This window comes from Mus caroli, unplaced genomic scaffold (assembly GCF_978045245.1).
Source record: "Mus caroli unplaced genomic scaffold, Mus_caroli_1 scaffold_2, whole genome shotgun sequence".
NCBI lineage: Eukaryota > Metazoa > Chordata > Mammalia > Rodentia > Muridae > Mus > Mus caroli.
The window spans coordinates 47,796,736-47,821,220 of NW_028227257.1; the positions used below are offsets into that span (position 1 = coordinate 47,796,736).

Here is a 24,485-nt window from a genome sequence, read left to right on the forward strand (position 1 = left end):
CCTCGGATACACTTTTAACTGACCTTGAAGAGTTAGAGCAGTACCACAAAGGCTCAGGTGGGGGAAGCACCCACAGTTCTTTAAGAACTAGATATGTGGGCCCAAGGAGCCACGCTGATGCCGGTGCTCACTGCTTGCTTTTAGACAGAGAAAGGGCAGGTGAGTCGCCTAACTGGGGGACCCTCTCTGGTCTCTCAGGCTGGGGCAGTTCTTTGCATCTGTCCTTTTCTCCATTCACTTAGTTACTTGTTCAGTGTTCAAAGCAAAGGAACAGCTACCACAAACAAAGCATTTTCCTCGCTCACTTACATTCCAGGTGTAAGCTCTCTCAGCCCTTAGAAGCAGGAGCAGCAGCCACTGTGCTGACCTTGCCTGCTCAGCCTTAGTCTGCACTCAGGACCTTTCCGTCCCTGTTATTTAGATCATGACGCGGATTCTCTCCGCTGATTACTGTTTCTCCTGTTAAACTGACGCCACAGCCTGGCAGCTGAGAGAGCTGACGTGGGGCTAATATCCTTCCTGACTCTTTTTGCTGCTGAGCAATAAATGTCTCTCAGGGAGACAATGATGAGATCAGTAATTGACGTTAAGCCTGGGAAATAACATGCTGATAATTCTCAATTATTTCTGCTCCACACTTTTTGGTAATTTTATGTGTTTTCTGTGTGAAATCAAAGATTGGCAACTGCATAGGTTGAAATCCTTTATCTAGAATACCTAGGACCATAAGTATTTGACTTTTTTTTTTTTTAAGTTGAGTTTGTACGGTGAGATTTTAGGGATAGGGCCCAACTCTAAACATGAAATTTTTTTTTTATTTTTTTCTATACTTCTAATACATATAGCTTGAAGGTAACTTTATACAATACTTTAAAATAGTTGTATACATTAAGCAAAGTCTTGTGGTATGGAATTCTGTGTACTTTGTTATCAGATTGGGATTTTTGGTTAGAGATGCATCATAGTCTTGTTATAACTGTGCTACTAAGCAACAGGGATGCATGCTCCTTTGTGAGGGAGGAGTGGGATGACACTCCGAGCCCCCCCCCCCTTTGATGTAAGGCCTGTGACCTGTGAATGGAGGGTGAGTTTTCTTGTCCCCCAGAGTGTGGGGTGGGAGGGAGGGACTCTAAGTTGAAGGATGCTCTCTCACTGTCAGGCCTGGTTTGTTCCTGAGACCCTTTTTAGTGGCTAGGAAGCCACATCTGTCAGATCAGCGTTAAAACACTTCCCCCAAATAAGTCTTTCACGTGTCTGGGACTTTGTTTGCACTTTATATAATTTGAGGCTAAAATGAGATCTTAACTGTGAATTTTGAAATTTGCCCTTGGGGAATACTTATCTTATTTTTAAACGAATTCTTTTAGCTCTTTCTTTCTTTCTTTCTTTCTTTCTTTCTTTCTTTCTTTCTTTCTTTCTTTCTTTCTTCCTTCCTTCCTTCCTTCCTTCCTTCCTTTCTTTCTTTCTTTCTTTCGATAAGATCTCATTGTAGCCCTGGCTGACCTTGAACTTGTGATCCTCCAGCCTCTACCTCCCAAGTATGGGATTTATATCAAAAGAAGCATATACATGTTAGAAAATAATTCAGAGTTTTCAGAATTGTGTTAGTTAGGAAGGTCTCACACTCTGATGCTCCTCTTCCCTCTGCAGAGCAGCCCAGGGATGTTCTCCTCGGTGTATGTAAACACATGCATAGATAGTTACTGTTTCTCAATAAAGGGATATTGTGCAGCCTGCAGTTTTCAAAGCACTGTACCCTTACTTTTAGGTGTAAGCAGTCCATTTTAAAGGACTACTTTTTCATGTTGTACCTATTAGACTTGTTAGTTTTACTTTAAATTATTTTGCTTTTTATTTATGCGTATGTGCCTGTGTGAATTATGCAGTGTGGTGCTGTGGAGGCCAGACGATGGTAACTTACAAGCCGTAGGCGTTTGCTTCACCGGGGGTCTAGCGGCAAGCACTCAACCACGGAGGCTCCATGCCCTGTGCCCTCCTTACACCTCTTGTGGTGGTTTGAGTGTGCTTGGCCCCGGGAGGGGCACTATTTGGAGGTGGAGGAAGTGTGTTTCTGTGGGTGGCTTTGAGAGACCTTCCTCCTAGCTGCCTGGAAGTCAGATTGCTAGCAGCCTTCAGATGAACATGTAGAACTCTCAGCTCCTCCTGCACCATGCCTGCCTGGATGCTGCCATGTTCCTACCTTGATGATAATGAACTGAACCTCTGAACCCCAATGAAATGCTGTCCTTATAAGATTTGCCTTGGTCATAGTGTCTGTTCACTGTAGTAAAGCCCTAACTGAGACACCTCTTGACTCATTTACAGTGGTGATTGTTACAGTGTGCCTCTTTTCTCATTGTAGCCCTGGCTGACCTTGAACTTGTGATCCTCCAGCCTCTACCTCCCAAGTATGGGATTTATAGCTCTATATCAAAAGAAGCATATACATGTTAGAAAAGCATATACATGTTATGAAGATTTTATTTTGGTAAGTTACATTTTTCTGACTTTGCATTGTTTTAGAAAGAAAAATACATTTCTTTATTCCTATTCTAATCACTTAAAAATTTTCCTCCCTTCCATCCAACCACCCATCCATACATATTTCTGAATAAAAACAGAACAAAACAAAAACAAAAACCCAGGTTCATGCTGGCTTATTGAGGGTCAGACTGGAATTCCTCTGCTCATTTGCCTCTAGCCCACTGGAGAACGCTGGACTAGCTCACCCAAGAACAGCTGGTGAGAGTGGAAACTAATCAGCCTGAGAGTTTCCCATCAGTCTGGATGGCCAGGCTCATGGCTAGGGCGGTGCTGGCTGTACCCGAGATAGCCACTAAGTCTGGCTCTAGGTTTTCGCTGTAAATGTGACATGTACAGGCACATGTCACCTTTCTGTTGCCGTGATGAGATACGATGGCCAAAGCAACTTCTAGAAGGAAGACGGATTGTCCATAGTCACGGCAGAGGCGTGGCAGCAGGTGGTCAGAGCAAGAAGCTGAGAGATCATATGTCCAGCTACTTCACAGGAAGCAGAGAGCAAACTGGAGGAGGGCTGGGGCCGTGAATTCTCTAAGTCTGTCCCCAGTGATACGTCCTAAAAGTCTATAACCTCCCTCAACCGTGCTGCCAGCCGAAGAGCAAGTGCTGAGGCACATATGCGTGTGGGTGACAGTCCTCATTGAAGCCACCCGACGTTGCCGTTTAATGATTCTAGAGGAAGCCGGAGAGCTGTCCATCCTTTAGCTTTAGAAGCAGGGCATGACCATCCCAGTGTGTAACTAAATCCTGATTTTGGTAGTATTCGAGCAACATGGAGCACTGGTAAATTAAATGCAGGGGCTTCGCTGTCCTGATGGGCACAAACTCCTACTTCCTCACTCTGTGTCCCGAGGCCTGTCAGAAAAGAAGCCCTTTACTCTAGGATGTAGACCAGTCGGTCCATGAGTTGTGCATGGGTACACAGACTTCAGAGTACTGAGCCCTGTGTGAACGGCGCCCTTTCCTGTGTACAGATACTTGCTTGGGCTGAAGTTTAGTTGGTGAACTGTGATAGTAACTAACAGCCACAACTAAGCATAAAGCAGAAGAGTTGTGATGTACTCCAATAAACTCACCAACACTGCTTTAGAAATGACTCCCTAAGCCGGGCGTGGTGGTGCATGCCTTTAATCCCAGCACTCGGGAGGCAGAGGCAGGCGGATTTCTGAGTTCGAGGCCAGCCTGGTCTACAAAGTGAGTTCCAGGACAGCCAGGGCTACACAGAGAAACCCTGTCTCGAAAAACCAAAAAAAAAAAAAAAAAAAAAAAAAAAAGAAATGACTCCCTGTGTTTCTAATCAAAGCCCCGTGCTAAGGACATGATGTTTAAATCCATGAAAAAAAAAGTCCAGCCCGGTGTGGTGGCGCAAGCCTTTGATCCCAGCACTTGGGAGGCAGAGGCAGGCGGATTTCTGAGTTCGAGGCCAGCCTGGTCTACAGAGTGAGTTCCAGGACAGACAGGGCTACACAGAGAAACCCTGTCTCGAAACAAAACAAAACAAAAACAAAACAAAGGAAAAAAAAAGTCCAACTGAGAGCAAAGTTGACTTTGCAGGTAGTCTTCTAAAGTAATATTTTTGAAAATGTTTTGTGTGCCCGGTGGTAGGTCAGGGGCAGGGGCATCTGAATTTGAAGCCAGCTTGGTCTACAGAGTGAGTTCCAGGACAGCCAGGGCTACACAGAGAAATCCTGTCCTGAAAAAAAAATCAAAAGAAAAAAGACAAGACTGTATTTTGTGCGACAAGAGGAGAGTTTTGTTTTGTTGGCACTGGGGTTTGAACATGCTAAGTAAATATTCTAACCACTGAGCGGCAGCCCTAGCTCTTAATTTTTATTTTATTTTATTTTATTTTAGACAAGAAATTATGTTGTTACCAAGACTCACCTACTAACTTTGAACTTCCATATCCCAGGCTGACCTCAGACTCACTCTGTAGCCTAGGCAGACTTTGAACTTGTGAGCTTCCTGCTTCAGTCTTCTAAGTAGTTGTCATAGACCTGAACCTCCACAGGAACGAACGTGTCGTATGTGACCAAGCTTGGTTTGGGCTGGAGCCTTGAAGATGTTCTGTAACAGAGAAGCCACTGGAAGAGCTTTAGGATTGGGCATGGGTGGGTGAGAAGTGGGCTCCATCCCTGCAGAGCACCTCCGGCTAGGTCTAAGGTTGCTTTAGATTTTAATCCACCACTAGCTTTTCTCCAGCTAGGATTTGGTTCTGCTTCCTAGAACTTGCCCTTCAGTTTCGATCCTGGAGCTCAGCTGCTGTAACAGTGACTGGACCGGTCCAGACCGCCATGGGTGTTCCTAAAACACAAGTAGTGGAGCTGTGTGCTTCTTCATAGAGCTCTGCCAGGAGCCCCTTATCCCTGGAGCCCCCTGTACTGACCTCGCCCATTGTACACTTTAGGAAGAGCCTGGGAGTGCTGGACGAACTGTTAGGTGAATGCTGATGATAGGATGGTGGACTCCTCTAGGCCACATTCAGTGTCTGCACAGGACACCCCAAGACCAAGTTCTCAGCACAAAGGAGATTTATTTACCCCAGAACAAAGGGCAGGGAATGTGAGACAAAGACAGGAGATGAGGGAGAAGTGAAGGGAACAAGGGAGAGTGAGAAGGGATATTTGCCCCACAGAAGGTTCTACAAAGGACTGCCTCTGGATAGAGAGTGGACAGATGTGGCCCATAGGCAAATGGTGGTTAGGGGAAACCCATGTTAGGATGAGTTGGCTCGTTTGATTGGCATGTTAAGTAGGTGATCCTTGTTAAGTAGGGGCCTTTTGGTTGCTGGACTTCAGTACTTTGATAGCGGGACCTTGGTGGTCAGCCTCAGGAGGACGAAGTGGCCAAGGGAATAGACCTTGGTGGCTAGGATTAGGAATGTAAAGTTTAGCAAGAAAGAGGGACTAGGGGAAGGGGAAGGTCAGTCAGAGCCATGTTTGCCATGCTGGGGCCTGCTAGAGCCTGTCAGTAAGTAGATTAGAAAATAAACGTGTACCATCTTGACCCTCAGATTAATTACAAAGTAGGAGGTAAATATTTGTTTTGCTTTTTTTGCTTTTGGCTTTGCTTATTATTAGCAAAGCTTTGTTGAGTGTGTTGCTGTTGGCTGTCCCGGGGTCACCATGGCAGTGGCCTGCTCTCTCACCCTTCCTAGCACTCTGCAGTGTGGTCACCAGCCTTGAACCCTTGCAGAGCACTAAGAAGCTTTACTCCCTCTTTGTTTCTACTGTTCTCACCCCCAAGCTTGATGGACAGGCAGTGCAATGTTTTTGTGCTTTGTTTGTTTCACTACAAGAGATTAAACTCATGGCCTTTGGCATGCTTAATCTCCAAGCTGTGCCCACAGCGTACCCCTCCCTGCCCCACCCCCTTTTTTAACTTTAAAAAAGATGAGGCAAGGTCTTTCTCACCAAGCTATTTGGCTGGCCTTAACTTCTGTAGCCCAGGTAGTCCTGGCCTGTCTCATTCTCCAGGGAATCTGGGCTCACAAACCTGGGCTGCCAGCCTCAGCCCTAGTCTTAGTTAGGTTTTCCTTTTCCTTTTCCTTTTTCTTTTTTCTTTTTTCTTTTTTCTTTTGTTTGTTTTATTTTGTTTTTTGAGACAGGGTTTCTCTGTGTAGCCTTGGCTGTCCTAGAACTCATTCTGTAGACCAGGCTGGCCTCGAACTCAGAAATCCACCTGCCTCTGCCTCCCAAGTGCTGGGGTTAAAGGCGTGTGCTACCACTGCCCGGCCAAGTTAGTTTTGGCATTTTAAATGATATTGCTACAGCATCTCTTATGGGGGACAATGGCCTATTGGTAAGGTTGTTAGACAGTACCTAAATTAGTGTTGATAGATATTGGCAAATTGTCCTATAGAAAAGTTACAAGAAAGGACACTCCTAGTCCTACACTCTCTCTTATCAAAACCAAATGAATTGAGTATGCTATGAAATACTATGTCATGATATTTTTATTTAGTTTTAATTTATATATTGTGAAATCCTCTAAGTGTATAGTTACAAGACCTGTTATAGATGCATAGAAGTGCGGCAAATACTCTCAACCCCAGGCACAAGCCGGTGAGTGACAGGTGTGAGGCTGACGTGAATGTAGTGACTTCTAGGCTACTCAGAGTTACATGGTGAGACTAAAAAAACAAAAACTAACATACCTAATCAATCAATAAATGCAAAGTAAGTGCTTTTAAAAATATGTATATACTCCATATATATACAATTCATCTCCCGTTCACCATGTGGGTTCCCAGGATCAAACTCGTGTAGTCAGCTTCAATGGCAAGTACCTCTTCCCACTAAGCCATCCCTCCAGTCCAATCATTTATTTAAAAAGAAATTACGTTATTTTCATTTATAGTAAAAGACATCTGTGTTTACTATTAAAATAAGCCTAGGGCTGGAGAGATGGCTCAGCAGTTAAGAGCACTGGCTGCTCTTCCAGAGGACCTACAGTTGATTCCTCGCACCCACCTGACAGCTTACAATTTACTATAACTCTAGTTCCAGGGGATCCAGCCTCCTCTGTCCTCTGCAGCACAAGGCATGCACATGGTGCATGAATACAGACAAAACAATCATATTTATATAATAAAATAATAAAAATAAAAAAGACAGCACATTATAAAAATTAGGAAGACATATCCTTAAGCCTGCCACTATGGACATTTTTGTGTGTTTCTCTGTCTTTTTGCTCCCACATGTAATATTTCCTCTGCTTAAGCCATTGTCATTAAATAAACACAGATTATATTCCTACACCTAATGTGCATTGATGATGGAGGCATCAGGTCCATCATTGTCTTTAATGGGCATTTACCAAGTGTATCACCAGCTCAGCTTGTCTATCATCCTTGGGATTTGCTTCATTAAATACACTTCCTTATTTCTTTTTCCTTTTTAAGATTGATTTATTTTTATGTTACATATATGAATGTTTTGCCTATATATGACAGTGCCCCATGTGTGCAGTGGAGGCCAGAAGAGGAACTGCAGTCACTGATTATGTGCTGCCTGCCATGTGGGAGCTGGGAACTGAGCTTTATTGGAAGAACAACAAGTGCTATAAAATACTGGGACATTTCTTTGGCACATCTTACTTATTTCCTTCTTTTTCACTTGGTTGGTTGGTTGGTTGGTTGGTTGGTTGGTTGCTTGCTTGCTTGCTTGCTGAGACAGCGTCTCACTGTGTAGCCCTGGCTGGCCTGGAACTCATAGAGAGCCACTTGCTTATGCCCTTGGGTTTATTATCACCACTCCTTACTTATTTCTGTTCCTAATCTTGTTTTTTCTTCCTTGCCTAATGTTTTTTGTCTAGCTACTTCCCAATTGTCAAGAGTGTTTTATATTTGATCTTAATATCCACGGTTTTTATAGATTGAATCATTAAGGGATCAAAATATTTAGACTAGGATGGAAAGATGGCTCAGCAGGTAAGAGTTCAAACTGTTCTTGCAAAGTTTCCAGGTTCAGTTCTTGATATGCATATGATGGCTCACAACTGCCTGTAACTCCAGTTCAAGGGGATTTAATTAATCCCTTTTCTGACCTCTGCTGACATGTGGTGTACATAAATACACTCAAGCATATACATGCACATAATATTAAATATTTTAAAGTTTTAGGGCTTCTGAGATAGAGGCGAGTGTTCGTGACTGTATGTTACATGCCAATACAGTGTTATTCATACAAGGACTTACCTCTGCTTTGTGTTTTGGTTTGGAGGATTTTCTAGAAGCAGTTCATGTTTGTCTTAGTTAGGATTTCATTGCTGTGAAGAGATGTCTTGACCAAGGCAACTCTTATAAAGGAAAACATTTAATTGGGGCTTACAACTTCAGAGGTTCAGTCCATTGTCATCATGGTAGGAAGAATGACAGCACTCAGGCAGACATGGTGCTGAAGGAGTGGAGTGTTTTACATCTTGATCTGAGGGCTGCCAGGAGGGGACTGTCTTCTGCAGGCTAGCCACGAGGAGGGTCTCTTCCACACTGGGCAGAGCTTGGGTATAGAGACCTGAAAGTCCACCTACACTGTGACACACTTCCCCCAACGAGGTCACACCTATTTCAACCATGTCATGCTTCCTAATAGAGCCACTTCCCATGAGCCAAGTATGTTCAAACCACCACAACATCTGATACCAAGAGTCAACCATACATAAATTTATTTGTTTCTTCTTCTTCTTCTTCTTCTTCTTCTTCTTCTTCTTCTTCTTCTTCTTCTTCTTCTTCTTCTTCTTCTTCTTCTCCTTCTCCTTCTCCTTCTCCTTCTCCTTCTCCTTCTCCTTCTCCTTCTCCTTCTCCTCCTCCTTCCTCTTCTTCCTCTTCTTCCTCTTCCTCTTCTTCCTCTTCCTCTTCCTCCTCCTCCTCCCCCTTCCCTCTTCCTCTTCCTCTTCCTCCTTCTTCTGAGATAGGGTCTCAGTATATTGGTCTGAAACTCACTCTGTAGACCAGACTGGCTATGAACTCAGATCTGCCTGCCTCTGTCTCCCAAGTGCTGTGATTAAAGGCATGAACCACCACACCTGGCCTCATAGCCTTTTGATCTTCCTTCTTGAGATGATTGTGCAGTGAACTCTGAAACTTAGGGTTCCCAAAGCTGTGTTCCATTTACATTCTTGAGATGGCTCTGTGAAGGACAGTTTTGCTTCACTTTCCTGTGTGTGCTATGACTATTTTCCATGCTTGGACACTCGACTCTACATACCTCTCCCTACCCACTAGATTTTCATGAGCACTTCCTTCTTGATTCTGGTCCACCTGTGGGACTAGCTCCACGTCCCACTGGGGCTCTTACTCATAGTTGTACGCTCTGTTTCTCTCATTCACTCCAGACTGTCTAGTTAGATGGGTCCATTCCCACCGTGGTGCATAGACCACAGTCACAGTCAGAAAGCTGTATGATTCATCTCATTTCATTTGCTTTAAGACTGTCAGTACTATAACCAGAGATGCCAAGCTTGTCCTAAACTAAGAACAGACTTTTCATCTTCATGACTGAGAGCAAGCAGGTGACAGACAGCACAGTACTTGGCTTCCTAGCTGAGAGCACCTGCTGTGTTTGGAGCCAGGAGCATGCTTGAGGAGCAGTATAGAAACAGCTAGGACTATACACATGTAGAAGGATGTGGGGATCTGCCCCGTTAACAGTTTTGAGCAGTGAGGAGGAGTTCTTGTTCTATTGTTATCTGTTCCCAAGAGACCTTACTGTGTTTGGAATTTTGCTTTGAGTTTGCAGTCTGTGTGGTGTTGACGTCACCTTCTTACTTTCTGACTATCAAACATGTTACATAAAAACTGTTTATGGTGTGATTCTTAGCAACAAGACAATTAAATATTTACCAAAGAAATTAAGTAGTTTCAGGAACCCTTGTAAACTCATGGTGACTTGCATAAGAAGGAGAGAAAAAAGATGGCTGGTTGTGTAATGGTGGGCATGAAAGAGATTACAGGTAGGTCAGGACTCTTGTCCTTTCAACTAGAGAGAAATAGTTTTAAATCAGCAAGTTGGTGTTGGATCAGATATCCTACACATCAGGTGTTTACTTTGCAATTCATAACAGAAAACAGTAAAATTACAGTTATGAAGTAGCAACACAATAATGTTATGGTTGGGGGTTCACCACCACACGAGGAACTGTCTTAAAGGGTTGCAGCATTAGAAAGGTTGAGAGCCACTGAGTTCGAGGCTTTGTATGTGAAACTCAGTTTCTCAGATGATAATATGCTGTGGTGGTTTGAATGAGAATGGCCCCATAGGCTCGTACGCTTTGAATGCTTGATCCCCATTGGTGGCAATTTGGAAGGATTAGGAGGTGTGTCTCACACACTGCTGAGCTTGAGAGTTCAAAAGACTATGTCATTCTCAGCTCTTTCTGCCTCCTACTTGCCATTTGAAATTTAAGCACTTGGCTGTTCTGCTGCTGCTCTGCCATCATGGACTCCCTGAAACTGTAAGCCCAGTTAAATGTTTTCTTTTATGAGTTGCCTTGGTCATGATGCCCTGTCAAGGCAAAAGAAAAGTAATTGAGATATACCCTTTTTGTTATGACTTATTTTTATTTTATCATACGTATGGTCTGTCTGTGTGTCTGTTTGTTTAGCTTAAATGTATGTATATGCAACACATGCATGCCTGGTGCCTGCAAAGGCCAGAAGAGGGCATCAGATCCCCAGACACTGCAATTGTGGGTGGTTATGAACTGTCATGTGGGTACTAGGAATTCAGGTCCTCTGTAAGAGCAACAAATGCTCTTAACTGCTGAGTTTTTCTTTCTTTCTTTCTTTCTTTCTTTCTTTCTTTCTTTCTTTCTTTCTTTCTTTCTTTCTTTCTTTCTTTCTTTCCTCCATCTTATCTTGTGATCTTGTGGTGTTTGTTTGTTTGTTTGTAAAGACAGGGCTCCTTTATGGCTATTCTGGAACAAGCTCTATAGAACAGGTTGACCTTGAATTCACAGAGATTCACTTGTCTCTGCCACCCAACGTGCTGGGATTAAAGGTTTGTGCCACCACACATCCCTCCTCTTTCTTTAAAAATATTTTACTTTAATTATGTGTGGGTGTGTTGTGGGGAGGGTATGTATATGCACTTGAGTCTAGGGAGTGTGGAGCTCAGAGGTTATGGATCTCTAGGGTAATCAGTCCTATAGAAGATCAGGACATACTCTTAGCCACTGAGCCATGTCTAGACCCAGAGGCTCACAGTCTTCAACATGCAGTGTGGTCGTGAGACATGCTTATGTCTCTGAAACAGCATTTTCTTCTCTAATTTTCTAGTGTGTACTTAATTGAGATAAATTACACAATTATAATAGAAGTCACATACTTTTCTGGTAGTGATGTTAAATAAAATAAAAAGTAAAATTAATTGTAGTCATTAATCTGTGTGAGAAGTCTGCCATTAGATAATACATTTTTGGCTTCTAAGCTTTGGAATTTAGGGTTTGCATAATGTAAGCCAGACTTTCAGGAGCTGTGGAGTAAAATCCATTTATACAGTGTATCGTAGTTTCCTAGTGCCCAGAGAGTGCTGTGGACCTCTGCAGCTAAAGTGATTACTGCCCCACTTGTCTTCCTCCCTAGGATTTAAATGTTCTGTGTGTGATTTGCCTGCATGTGTAAGGGTACCATGTATGCGCCTGGTGCTCATGACGGTCAGAGTAGGAGCAGATCCCTTGGAACTGGGGTTGGGATGATGGTGAGCTGCCCTGTGGGTTCTGGGAGCTGATGCTGGGCTGTCTGCAAGAGCAACAAATGCTCTTTAGCCCCCTTGCCACATTGAAGATGTGTATAATGTATGTGTATATTACATTGTATATAATGTATGTGTATATTACATTGTATATAATGTATGTGTATGTTACATGCTTCCACGGTTTGCACAGGTCTTTATTTTTAGGCATTAGTGTTTTCCCACTTGTCTTTAGAATTTTAGTGAGCATTCTTAATGAAAAATTCTGAGTATATTCTATTTAAACTAAGATACATTCTTTAAAATGTACTTTTAGTGCTTTTGATGGATGACATTGGATGACTAGAGACACCATCCCAGTTGGCACTCTCATTAGCAGTATTGTACATCAGCTAGAGCTTTGAAAGTTATTTTGTCATTTTATTATTTGTTGAATTATAGATGTCATGCCTACTTCTACATATTTTATATTTTTATAAGGATGCTCATGCATAACTGTACTCCTGTCAGCAGTGCATTGAGACTCCTCAGCACAGAAGAGAGTCTAGGCCAAATGAGCCTTCTCTTAGGCTGATGAGTCTTGAAGATACCAAGAAAGGAAAGGGACGAGAACACAGCTATGTGAAAGTCAGAGAGTGTCCCCGAGGGCTAGCTCAGCACAGCGCAGCAGGGCTCAGTTGGGAAATGCTGTGGCCCTGGAGAATTCTTGGTCATACTCTAGATTTCGTGTTTGTGTGTGTGTGTCCAGAACCCAGTTTTTACTCACAAGCTCCTTCAGTGGACCAGTCCTATTATTATTCATTTATTAATTTGGCTTATGTGCAGGTGCCAGCCCGTGGAGGTAACTCCTGGAGCTGGAGTTACATGGACTCAGAAGTAGGCATGAGTCTCATAACGTGGATGCTGGGAGCCAAAGTCTACGAAGAGCAGCACGTGCTCTGAGTGGCCAAGCGGTCTCTCCAGCCCCAACTTACTTATTTTGTGAGTTTTTTGGTCTGTTGAATTCAGCTGGAGATAAACTGGGTAATAAGGTGACATTCTTAATCACACATTAACAATGTGTTAATTAAATCTCATTCTAATTTTTTAAAAAATATTTTAAATTATTAAGTTTCCTTTCCCTACAGCTTGTATAACATTCCATTAGTCTGCTACCTCAACCCTGGCCTTCATGTTCTAGGTCATTAAGTCGTCAGGTATACCACCCTCCCCCAACTTCCTGCCCTCCCACCTGATGTAGGCTGAAGGTCGATGTCTGTAGACATCACAGCGAGATTATGTGAGATTATGAAGTAGTCACCTCATTGAACAGCACTATAAACCCACATCTGTGACTCCCTCTTCCCTTACAGGTTTTGAATACAGTTTAATTTGAAGTATTCTGTTTGATTACTAGAAATGAAGTAGGTGCCTACAGGAGGGGGCGGCAAGCAGAACAAGCAGGTTTTTTTCCCACTGGATTACCTTACTTCAGTCGCCTGCTGCTGCACATGCTTTAGAGAGGGCCTCTGGCTCTCAACCATGTGAATGTTGGTTCCCACTCTCCTTCCCGCCCTGTCCCAACTGGGATACTCGGATAGGATCTGAGCGGGAGGAGGCCGTTCGTGTGGGTGAAGTAACTTCCACCTTACTGTTTCAGTTCTCCAAGTGCTCGCAGGCACACATTCAGAGTCATACATACCTTGAGATTATAGATCAGTGGGCAGTGTTAAATGATGCCAAGGACGGCAGTTTAATAAGCCAAGGCAAACAGTGCCCCCATTCTTCTCCCATAGATCCTGGCCTTTCAGTGTGAACCTTCACCTGCCTTCAGCTTCTCCCCACTGCACTCCCAGGTTTGGGTTACTTTGCCCAGGTTTTGTTTCTACATTTATTTTAAGTGTGCAGCTTGCTTGTCTTTGAAATATGATCATTACAGTTTTCGTGCATATTAAATGTTTAATGGGCTGGGGGACAGCTCAGTAATACTTGTCTGGTGTGCTTGAATCCCTGGCACTTAGGGAGGAGGGGGACTATGAGGTTTCTTCCTTCTTTTATTTTCTGCTGTGCTGGAATTAAACCCGAGGCCTGCAGATGGCTTTGTATAAAATATCTCTGCACGTGTGTGGGTGGGGATTAATATGTCCTAATAATGAAACAGAAACTTCTTTTTCACAGTCTGCCACCACACCCTTCTTCTTCTTTTTTAAACACACTGTTTAGTACTAGATGGTCCCTGCAGTCACCGGAAGAAGGGGAGGCTTTTCTCCCTCAGCCATCCCATCGCCCAGGACTGGCTGTGACTAGCTCTGTGATACACTGGGGAATGCTGGCTGGGCTGCACAGCCCAGGTGCTGGTTGAGTTATTAATTGAATGAGAGGTAAGGGGTCACCTGTTAATAAGACAGAAGTTGCTGTGTGAGTCAGCATCAGAAGTAAGTTGAAAATATTTTAATACTCTTCTGTATGTTGAAAATGTCCAGAATACATTTTCTTTAACTCTGTCCCAATGCTGGGGTCCCGTCCCAGGCCTTGCAAGGCCAGGCTAGCACTCTCCCACTGACTGAACTGTGTGGCTCCAGATCCAGACAATTTTGTTTTTGTTTTTTTGTTTTTTGTTTTAAACCTTTACAAGTGCCAACTAATTATTACAACACTAGAGGGCGCTGTTAATTAATGGGTTCTCTGCTTTTGGCGCTCACAGTGGCTCCCCTCATTCATTAGAGTCAGCAGAGGTTTTGTTCGTCTGATAATCCTAAATTTCTCATGTTCTCAGGTTAACAGGAGCACAGGCCGGAAATGTCAGTTGTAACATTTGTTTGCAAAGTCACAATCAAGCCACACAGATCTATTAATTTTTAAATTTAAATGTTTAATTGATGTACAGAATAACCCCTTCCCTTAGCAAATTCCCTTCCCACTTACTTTTGCGTGGGCCAGTGCAGGCCAGGTGCTCCTCTGTGTCTCCCAGCCCAGCCCAGCCCGGTTTGTTCCACTCAGCCTCGTCCCCTTCCTTCCGTGTTCAAGCGACAGCTGCTCTTCCACCTTTCCATCTCTCTCATGGGCCACCTTTTAGTTTCCTGGTCTGAACACACGATTATAAAATTACTTATGTTTAAAATTAGAAGCAATGTGCGCAGGAGAGATAGCCTTATTTGTCTTACCTCACTTGATATGTTTTCTAAATTCTTAGAGAAAAAAACAACAAAAAAGATATTACATTAATAAAATGAGATATTTTCAAGTGCGTACTCATTTTTTTAAACTGCATGTGTGTTTGTGTGCATATATGTGTGTGCATGGGCATGTAGAGGCCAGAGGACAACCTTGGGTGCCATCCAGCAATGTCATTTCCTTTGAGATAGGGGTCTCTCACTGGCCTGTAGCTCACCAGTCAGGCTAAACCAGCTGACCAGCAAGTCCTAGGGACCATCCTCACTCCCTCCCCAGTGCTGGGTCACAACCATGTGCCACCATGCCTGGCTTCTTATCTTTGAAAGGGGTTCTGAGGGTCTAACTTGGGCTTCAGGTTCACAGTTAGCCCTTTATTTAAAAAGCCATTTTTCTAGTCTCTCCCATGATGGTCCTAGCCCCTTCTTTCAACAGGATTTCTCTGTATAGTCTTGGCTGTCCTGGAGCTAGCTCTGTAGATCCATCTGCCCTTCCCAGAGTGCTGAATTTAAAGCTGTATGCCACCATGCCCAGCTGGTAATTTCTGATGAATTAAATCTTTTCATTGCATTTGTCCAAGTTTACTCTTTTAATTGTTTTGACTTATTTTTTGTCTTGAATTTAACCCTACACAGTTGGTAAGAACAGAGCTGCTCACTTGCCTCCTACTACACTGAGAGAGACATTAGTAGAGCTTTAAATACAGGCAAACATGAACAGCACTGGAGTCCCAACACATGAACAGCACAGGAGTCCCACTGTAGAGATTAACAGGAGTGCTCTGTCTGCACGCACAGCTCTTCCCTCGACACAGGTGCAGTGTGGGTCTAGCTGGTGGGAAACCCTGTGAGGCAGGTTTGTGTTAGGCTGTGGGAGTATCATAGTTCATTTGTACCATTTTTGTTTCTTCAAGGTCTATTTAATTTTATGCTTAGATGTGTTTTCTCTGTCTGTCTCTCTGTCTCTCTGTCTCTCTGTCTCTCTCTGTCTCTCTCTCTCTCTCTCTCTCTCTCTCTCTCTCTGTGTGTGTGTGTGTGTGTGTGTGTCTGTGTATCTCTGTCCTATGAAGTCATCATAGAGGCCAGAGGAGGGCATTGGATCTTTCAGGTCTGAAGTTCTAGTGATTGTGAGCCACCCTGTGGTGCTTGGAGCTAAATTCTGGTACTTTGCAAGAACAGTTGGTGCTGTTAACCAGGGAGCCGTCTCCACAGCCCTTTCTCATTTCTGCTTCTCAGAGTTCCTCTACATCCTTGCAGCGCCTCTTCTCTGGAATCCCCAGAGCATTCTGACTAATGCTTGGCTTCCTGGGTCCACTGACGATTCAGTGGGTGGGGGATCAGTGTCCTGGCCCTCTGGGGTCCCTTTCTTCTTCTCCAGGCTTCCCCTGCTCCAGGAGTCTTCTCCTCTGGCCCCATGGCCTCTTTTCCCTCCACACAACAGCACTTTCATCAAGGTTGTGTGGACAGTGGCCCTCTCTGTTCTCCTGGTTCTTCTCTCTCTAGCCGAGGGTCCCCTCTTCTCAGGTGTGCAGCTCTGATGGCAGAGCCTCTCCTGCCTCTCACCTGAGCCTGTCTGTGTTCCCTCTGGTCTGGGCAGTCTACTGTAAGAGATGGGGACAGATGCGGGAACGCTCTAGGAGGGGAGGTACTCCCTGCCTCACTTCAGTGCCTGCTGGCCCTGTGATGGAATCAAGACTAGGAAGGGCAGTCTGTCTGTCTGTCTGTCTGTCTGTCTGTGCAGTCTTTTCCTCCTCTGGGACTGTAGTTAGGCCCTGTCTACCGCACCCCAGGGACTTGGGCTGTGTGGTTTGTTGTGAGAGCTTATTTTTGTTGACTTTGCTTACTTTGTAATGATGGGGTCGTGCCGTGACATCACTGCAATTCTTTGAGTTTTGCAATCTGATGTCTTTGGGCCCTGATAGGGGGAAAGAAAAACTGTCAGTGAGTAGACGTAATCTCCCTTTCCAGTGAGCTGGCAGCAGCAAGGGCAGACTTGCTCATCTGAACTGTTTGAAAAGATAGGTTTTAATTTCTCTTCTTAGTTTGGGTTTGAGAAATACAACCGCAACAGCTGCTGGGGTTCTGTGACAGACCCAGCCTGCTCTGAAGAAGCCTGCTGCAAGCCTGGTTTCAAGACCATAATGGAGGCCTGCAGTAACTGCTCGTCACCAGGCGGTGGCTGTTGTGTAATACAGAGAGCATTTGATGAGGTGCGGTTAGTTATACAATTTTGGCCAAGCTCGTGTGGGATATAAGAGCTGAAATTTCTTCAGCACCTGAAAGCAGCTCCTGCTGCACCTCAGGACAGTCACAGACTGCACAGGCGCGGTGGGTCGCACACTGACTGTAGGACGGTTAGATTCCATTGAAGGTATGACCATTGCTCGGTATAAGAGCTGCTGCTTTGGGGGATGAGTTCTGAGGCTTACTGGACTGTGTCTGAATATGTCTGTGCCTGTTTCTTATGTGTGTTTGTGACCGTGTGTATACCTATGTGGCCATATGTCTGTTTCTCTCTCTCTCTCTCTCTGTGTGTGTGTGTGTGTGTGTGTGTGTATGTATGTGTGTGTGAGAGAGAGAGAGATGCATATACACGTGTTTTTATGAGGGAGACAGAGACAAGACTGTAGTGTAGGTGGGTGAGTAGTTTATAGTTCAGGTTCATCCAGATGTGTTACTAGAAATGTCCAGACTTCCTCAGTGCTGTCAGGGACTATTTAAAACTTGGTGACTGAACACTAGCATTTTTGCAACTGTCAGAAGGCAGTGCCCCTGGTCATACACGTGAGAGCCAGTGCAGAGCATGACAGGCTGTCTATAGCAATGAAGTGTCACCTGACTTCCTGGTCTTAAGTCCTGTTGGGACTAGCAGGGCTCTGTGTGTTCTGTCTGTTTCCTTTTTACAGCCTTTTAGAACTTTGGAGAAAAGCAAGAATGAAAGCAAAAGGAAATGTAAATAACAAATTTCATAAAGAGCTGGGGCCTCTTTTATAATGGAGTACATTAATTTTTTTTAAAAATCCTTAACAAATTATAGGTTTTTAGATTTTAAGAAGATTTGGTTTGAGAGTTTAAAGAAAATTATGATTACTGTGGTGTCTGACTCTAAGTGATTCCAGTTTCTGTGTTAGGTTGATAATATTATTATTATTATTATTATTATTATTATTATTAACATAGGGTTTTGTAATGTTACCATGGCTTGCCTTGAGTTTTCAGTCTTGAAAGCTTGCTTGGGCCAGGCAGTGGTGGCGCACGCCTTTAATCCCAGCACTTGGGAGGCAGAGACAGGCGGATTTTTGAGTTCGAGGCCAGCCTGGTCTACAGAGTGAGTTCCAGGACAGCCAGGGCTACACTGAGAAACCCTGTCTTGGGGGGGGGGGGGAGGGAGGAAAAAGAAAGCTTGCTTGGGCTTTGAATTGTATGCCATTGGAAAAAATACTTTGAAAAGGATTTCTTAGGAACATTATCCCTGTGGTGGGGGATGGGTGACAAGGGCAACAAAAGTAATTGCAGTGTAGTTTAGGCAAACCATAGCATCAGTCCCTTAGGTAAATACCTTATCTAGGAAAAATCTGCAGGTGAAGTGCAGTCTAGGTGGGTGGGCAGGAAAAGATAGAGGTTTGCAGATGGAGGGGGAATCAAGAGAACTGAGCAGGCAAAAATCTAACAAAAGTAGGTAGACATGTGAATTATCTAGGGTGTAAGTAAGTAGAGAGGGGCTCTCTGGGGTTATGAGAAGGAGGTTTGACTTTGACGTTTGTTACAAGGAAAAGATAGGAACATCCCAATGAGGACTGGTGTGGTCCAAAGAGGAGCTCAGAGGGATGGGTCAGAAATGCTTCTCCAACAGGCCTGGCTTCTCTCGGTGGGGGAGCAGAGGTGGGGAGCCACCCAGAGCTCACTGGTGTGCTCCTCCTTAGAGGGAGGGCTCCTGGTGCTGCAAAGAGAGGCTGGAGCAAGGGATCAGTACATTCGAGAAAGTTGTTTGTAGCTCTTGACAGTAAATCAGGAACTTAGGTCTTTCGTTGGCTTGTTCCAAAATAGCTACCAGTCTTCAGAGCTTTGCCCTGTTTTCATTTTAATTTTTAAAATGATTTCACTTTTATTTTAAAATTGTCTGTGCATGAATGCAATGCCTGTGGAGACTAGAACAGGGCATCCTGGAGCTAGAGTTACAGGTAGTTGAGTTACCCCACACGGGTGCTGGGAATTCAGCTCAGGTCTTCTGCTTGCTAATTTTATGTCAATTCAGTGCATGCTAGAGTCACCAGAAAGAAGTCTCAACTGAGAAAATGCCTCCATATGACTGGACTCTAGGCAAGCTTGTAGGGCATTTGTTAAATTACTGATTGATAGGGGAGGGTTTGGTCCATTGGGGCTGGGCGACCCTTGAACAGGTAGGTGGACCTGGCTTCTATCAAGAAGCAGGCAGAGTAAGTCAGTGAGCAGCATCAGCCTCACTCATGGCCTCCGTCAGCTCCTGCCTCCAGGTTCCTGCCCTGTTTGGATTCTGTCCTGACCTCCTTCAGTGATGAACATGAATGGACCCCATCCCCGCTTTGGTTGTGGTGATTCATCACAGCAATAGTAACCCTAACTAGGACAGGGCCTCTAGAGGAGAAGAAAGAGCAGAGGCTTGTTCTGCAGGAAGCCTGCTGTGTTCTCAAAATCCTTGCCTAGCTCACTTTTGCTCTTCGGCATGAACATACCAACCTCTTAGCCTCAGTTGCTCTACTTTGGAATAGAGACAACAACCCCTACCAGAGTTTTTAAAAGAGTTAAAGAAAATCATATTTGCATTTAGAATGTACGTTCATTTTTACCTTATTGCTTAGTTAGGGTTTTATTGCTGTGTACAGATACCATGACCAAGGCAACATTATAAGGACAGCATTTAATTGGGGCTGGCTTACAGGTTCAGAGGTTCAGTCCATTATCACCAAGGTGGAAGCATGGCAGCATCCAGACAGGCATGGCACAGGAGGAGCTGAGAGTTTTACATCTTCATCTGAAGGCTGCTACTGGAAGACTCCCAGGCAGCTAGGATGAGGGTCTTAAAGCCTACACCCACAGTGACACACCTATTCCAACAAGGCCACACCTTCAAGTAGTGCTACTCCCTGGGCCAAGCATATTCAAACCATGACACTGATTGATAAATTTTCATGTGAACCTTGCTTTTCAGAAGGATTGGGAGAAGCTCAGTTGGTGAAGTGTTTGCTACACGAGCATGAGGACCCGAGTCTGATACCCATGTGAAAAGCGAACCATGCTATGTTTATAACACGCATATTTGTATTTATCACTGCGGGTAAGGTGGAGACAGGTGGGTCCTGGGCTCACTGTCTACTCAGGAGCTCCAGACCTAAGAGAGACTTGGTTTGGAAAAACAAGGAGGGCATTTCCTGAGAAATGACACCAAGATTGTCCTTGGGCTTCCACATACACCTGTATGCACACATCCCCCATGAACACACTCCGTGTACACCCATGCACAGTTAGCTTTCCATGAGTTTCTGTAATGACTGGTGATTACCATATTGTTATTTGTTTGTTTGTTTTCGGGTACTAGAGAGGAAGCTCAGGGCTTGTGCATGCAGAGACTGCCGGCTCCTGTGCTCTCGGAGGTGCTGCGAGCCCTACATTTAGGTCTTAATTCTAGCTCTGCCTCTCCTCCCCTTTGATGTTCCAGCCACGAGATTTCCCGGAATAAACCGGGAGAACAACTGCTAAGTGTTGTTTCTCTGTGACTAGCATGCCCTTTAGAAAAAGTTGTTTCCCTAAAAGCTGTGAATGCCTTTTATATCCTTGTCCCTGTGTCCCTCATCTGCCTGCTGAGGAAGCTGAAATGATGCCAAGTGCTGTGGAAATGTAGAAAAGGAAGAGGCAATTCAGGAGCGCTTCCGAGGAGGCGGCCGCCTGAGTTCAAATCTGGAAACTAGAGATAGCCTGGAAATCAGACCTAGCATGGCCAGTGTAGATGGCAGCTGGAGCTGGGGAGGCAAATCCAGGATGAGGAGGCGAGAGATGGTTTTACCAGTTTTATTTAAATAGTGTTTGGGGAAGCAGTTTCTGCTGGAAGATTCCAGGCGGACTTAGCATAAATCTTCTGATGTGTAAAGGTCAGTTCACAGGATACTGGCCTTGCAAGCATGAAGTCTGATCTCCTAGAACCCAGCCAGGGAAAGAGCTGTGTAAATAGTCACATTTGTGACCCCAGCATCCCTGGGGCTCAGCAGGAGGTCAGTGTAGCTTGAGTTGACATGTTCCAGGCTCAGTGAGAGACTCAAAAGACCAGGTGGATTGTAATTGAGGAAGGCACTCAGTGTCAACCTCTGGCCTGTGATCCATGTACACATACATGTGTGTGTGCGCACATTGGGGGGGGGAGGGAGACAGAGAGAGAGGAGGTTGCTAGTAGACTTTGTATGCACAAGCGAACTGTGCTGACACTTGGATGGTTCTTCCTCTTCCCCCAGCTGAGTGTAAGTGAATGTGTTTACCTCCCGTGGACTGACTGTCACCTCGTGGCATCTCTAGGCATTGGGGCAATGGCTTCTTGAACAATTGTTCCTGCCGGGGCTCTGTAGACAGAACCTGGTTTCAGAAGTGGAATTTGCCATGAAACCTGGATTCCCCCACCAGAAACCAGGCTTCATCCGATCCTCTTGAAATGCTTTTCTTTTTCTTAAAATTTTTGGGACTGGAGAGATGACTTAGCAGTTAAGTGTGCTGGCTGCTCTTCCAGAGGTTCCAATGCCCTCTTCCTGTCTCCATGGGCACCAGGCCATATGTGGTGTACAGACAAACATTCAGACCCAATAACTAAAAAAGTAAACTGATCTTTTCCTAAAGAGAACAAATCCTTAAGCTAAGACGGTGACAAAGGGCTTGCTTACCAGCCTTTGGTGCATGAAGGTGATCCTTTTCATCAAAGCAGGGGTCGAGCCATTTGTATAGGATCCAGGCAGATTTAGTTTTGTGGGAAAGACTGCACTGCTCTTAGTGGGCACTTCCCATGCCTCTTGAAACTAGTGTTGTCATCTTGCTGTGTGCATTCATGGTTTCCCTGAGTGTTTAAGTTACAGTCCATCCAGGCTCGGGACTCCTGCTTTTGCGTCACTATAGAGCTTTTATATACGTGGTTTTCAGACTTGATTTAATTGACCCACGGTGCAAAGATAGCATTTTACCTTGAAGCTTGCTATAGAATACCCAAAGCTTAGTAATTTAAAAAGAAAGAGATTTACCTCATAATTTTGGAGACCAAAAGTCTAAACAGAATGCTGCTAATGTGCAAAAGGCCAGATCCAGGGCTCCAGCAAGGCCAGGGGCTTGGCTGACTGTAATTACCTCATGCCAGGTGACGTCATGTCCAGGGTCAGGAGAGATCACACAATAGAACTGGAAGCTAAAAGTATGCTGCAGGATTTGACTGCTTGTTTATAGCATCTCTTGTAACTGGGTTTCCAGAACTGCCAGAGTCCTTAGTGTCTTCCTGTTGGCTCCTGTGACATCAGCACACTGAGGATCAAATCCCCAGCACAGACGAACATCTAAGCACCACGCTAAGTTGCTCTTATCTTGGGAGTTGTGCTCAGAAATTGCTGCTGTGTCTGTTTTTGTATGTAGCCCTGGCTAGTTTGGACCTTTCTATTTAGTCCAGGCTGGTTTTAATTCCACCCCTGGGTTTTAGGCTTTGCCACTATACCTGACCTAGACTGAAACCTTACCTGTGGGATAACAATTCTTCCTGCCCTGGCAAGCTGCTGGCAGCTGGCAGCCTATTTATTTCTGAGTTTGCTTACCCTAGACAGCTGATATCAAAAGAGAAACAGGTGAGTGAGTTGCCCTTGTATGGTGGACTTTTCTCACTTAGTCTAAGTGTCTTACTGTTTTTTTTTTTTTTTTTTTTATTTTTTGTGTGAACAATTTTCCACATGAATAAAGGTTTCTGTGCAGTTTAAATTTTTTCTTCATTTATCCTATATGTGAGTGTTTTTGCCTGAATTTATGTCTGTGTACCTTGTGCATTTCTGGTGCCTGCAAAAGACAGAGCTGGATCCCTTGGGTCTAGAGGTAAGATAAGAAAGGCTGTGAAGCTGCCATGCGGGTACGAGGATGAACGGAGTTCCTCTGTAAAGAGCTGCAAGTGCTCTTAGCTGCCGAGCCATCTCTCCAGCCTCTGTGCAGTCTTTAAATTCAGCTCTATGGCATTGTTTTTAATGAGTGGATCGTAATTTTACTGTGCCACTAAGTGTTTGTCTTAGTCACTACCTTAGAATATACTGCTGGAAGTAGTGTTCTTTCAAGACATAGCATATGCAAGGCCCTAAATTCAGCCCCAGGACTCTAGTATGAGCCTTATGGTACACAAAACCAAATCACCTTCTCATCAACTCATTTTTCACCAGAAATATATGAGTGTCTGTTCTTCCCCATGCTTTCTTTCATTGGGAGTGTTAGAGCAGATGACACTGGCAGAGGTGGCTCATCATTACATTTGACTTTAAGTAGGACTCAGACATCTATTGTGCTGTTTGTACTCAGGGGACTGGAGATGGAAGCACACTGTCCTGCTCATGGTACACAGGGGATTATGGTTTCTGCTTATTTTTAAGATTGACTTAGAAAGTAAAAATGTTTATATGCTATTTTATATCTATTGCATTTTGTTCCTTAATTTTGATTTGTCTCTATACTGAAATCTAAAGAACTTTATATTATGAAATCTGTCAGTCTTAATTTAATCTTTAATGATAAGCCAAGAAAAGAGTTCCCTAGTCCTAATATGTAATTATGTAGTAGACTTTTAAAATATTAGCTCTTTCACTGATTTTTGTGAATAGTGAATTGTCTGTCATGGCCTGAATTACATCCATACCTACCTATACCTTGCTGTGCCACTGTGTGACCATACCTACCTATACCTCGCTGTGCCACTGTATGACTGTTCTTGCTCATTATTCCAAGAAGTTTTTTGGGGTATTGAGATTACATTTTTATCAGTTTTGCTTATTGAAAAATGAATCTCCTTGTAGTAGCCCCAGGAGGTCTCTGTTCCAGTGGTCACTCAAATCAAATAAGATTATGATCACAGACCAGAAATAATTGTTATTTATGTAATAAGAGTTACACAGTGTGCCTGGCATAAAGGCCAATTAACAAATAGAAAATGGCTATTATTACTGTCATTGTCGTCATTACCCGTCAACCACCCTTCCCTCTATCGAGTGGTCAGGGCCCAGACAGCCAGAAGCCTGGCGCATTGTCTATCCTTTCGTAAGGTTGTAAGGAGTAGTAGCAGCCTCGACACCCTTCATTAGGGAACTTATCTAGTGCTAGAGTTCTGGAAGACTTTCATTTTTTATGTTAACACAACACACACAATTTAAGACCGTTATTATTTGTGTGTATGTGGGAGTCTGTGCAAGTGTATATGTACCACTTGTGTGTAAAAGCCCTCAGAGTAGAAGAGGTGTTGGGTTTCCTAGAATTGGAGTTACAGACAGTTCTGAGCCAGCATGTGAGTGTTGGGAACTGAACAACAGGTTCTCGGCAAGAGCCGCAAGTGCTCTTAACTGCTGAGCTACCTTTCTAG

General features: G+C 44.1%; 1 protein-coding gene across 4 annotated transcripts in view; it reads left to right on the forward strand.

Annotated features, from left to right (window-relative positions):
• Positions 1-24,485, forward strand: part of Slc23a2 (solute carrier family 23 member 2) — a 90,939-nt gene that overhangs the window by 15,142 nt on the left and 51,312 nt on the right. The window contains exon 1 of one of the 4 annotated variants that reach the window (XM_029472176.2): positions 17,126-17,252. The exons of the other annotated variants lie outside the window; for them this stretch is intronic. The gene's annotated coding sequence lies outside the window, so the exon portion shown is untranslated. Of the gene's footprint in view, positions 1-17,125; positions 17,253-24,485 lie in introns of those variants that run through there. 4 annotated transcript variants of the gene reach the window in all.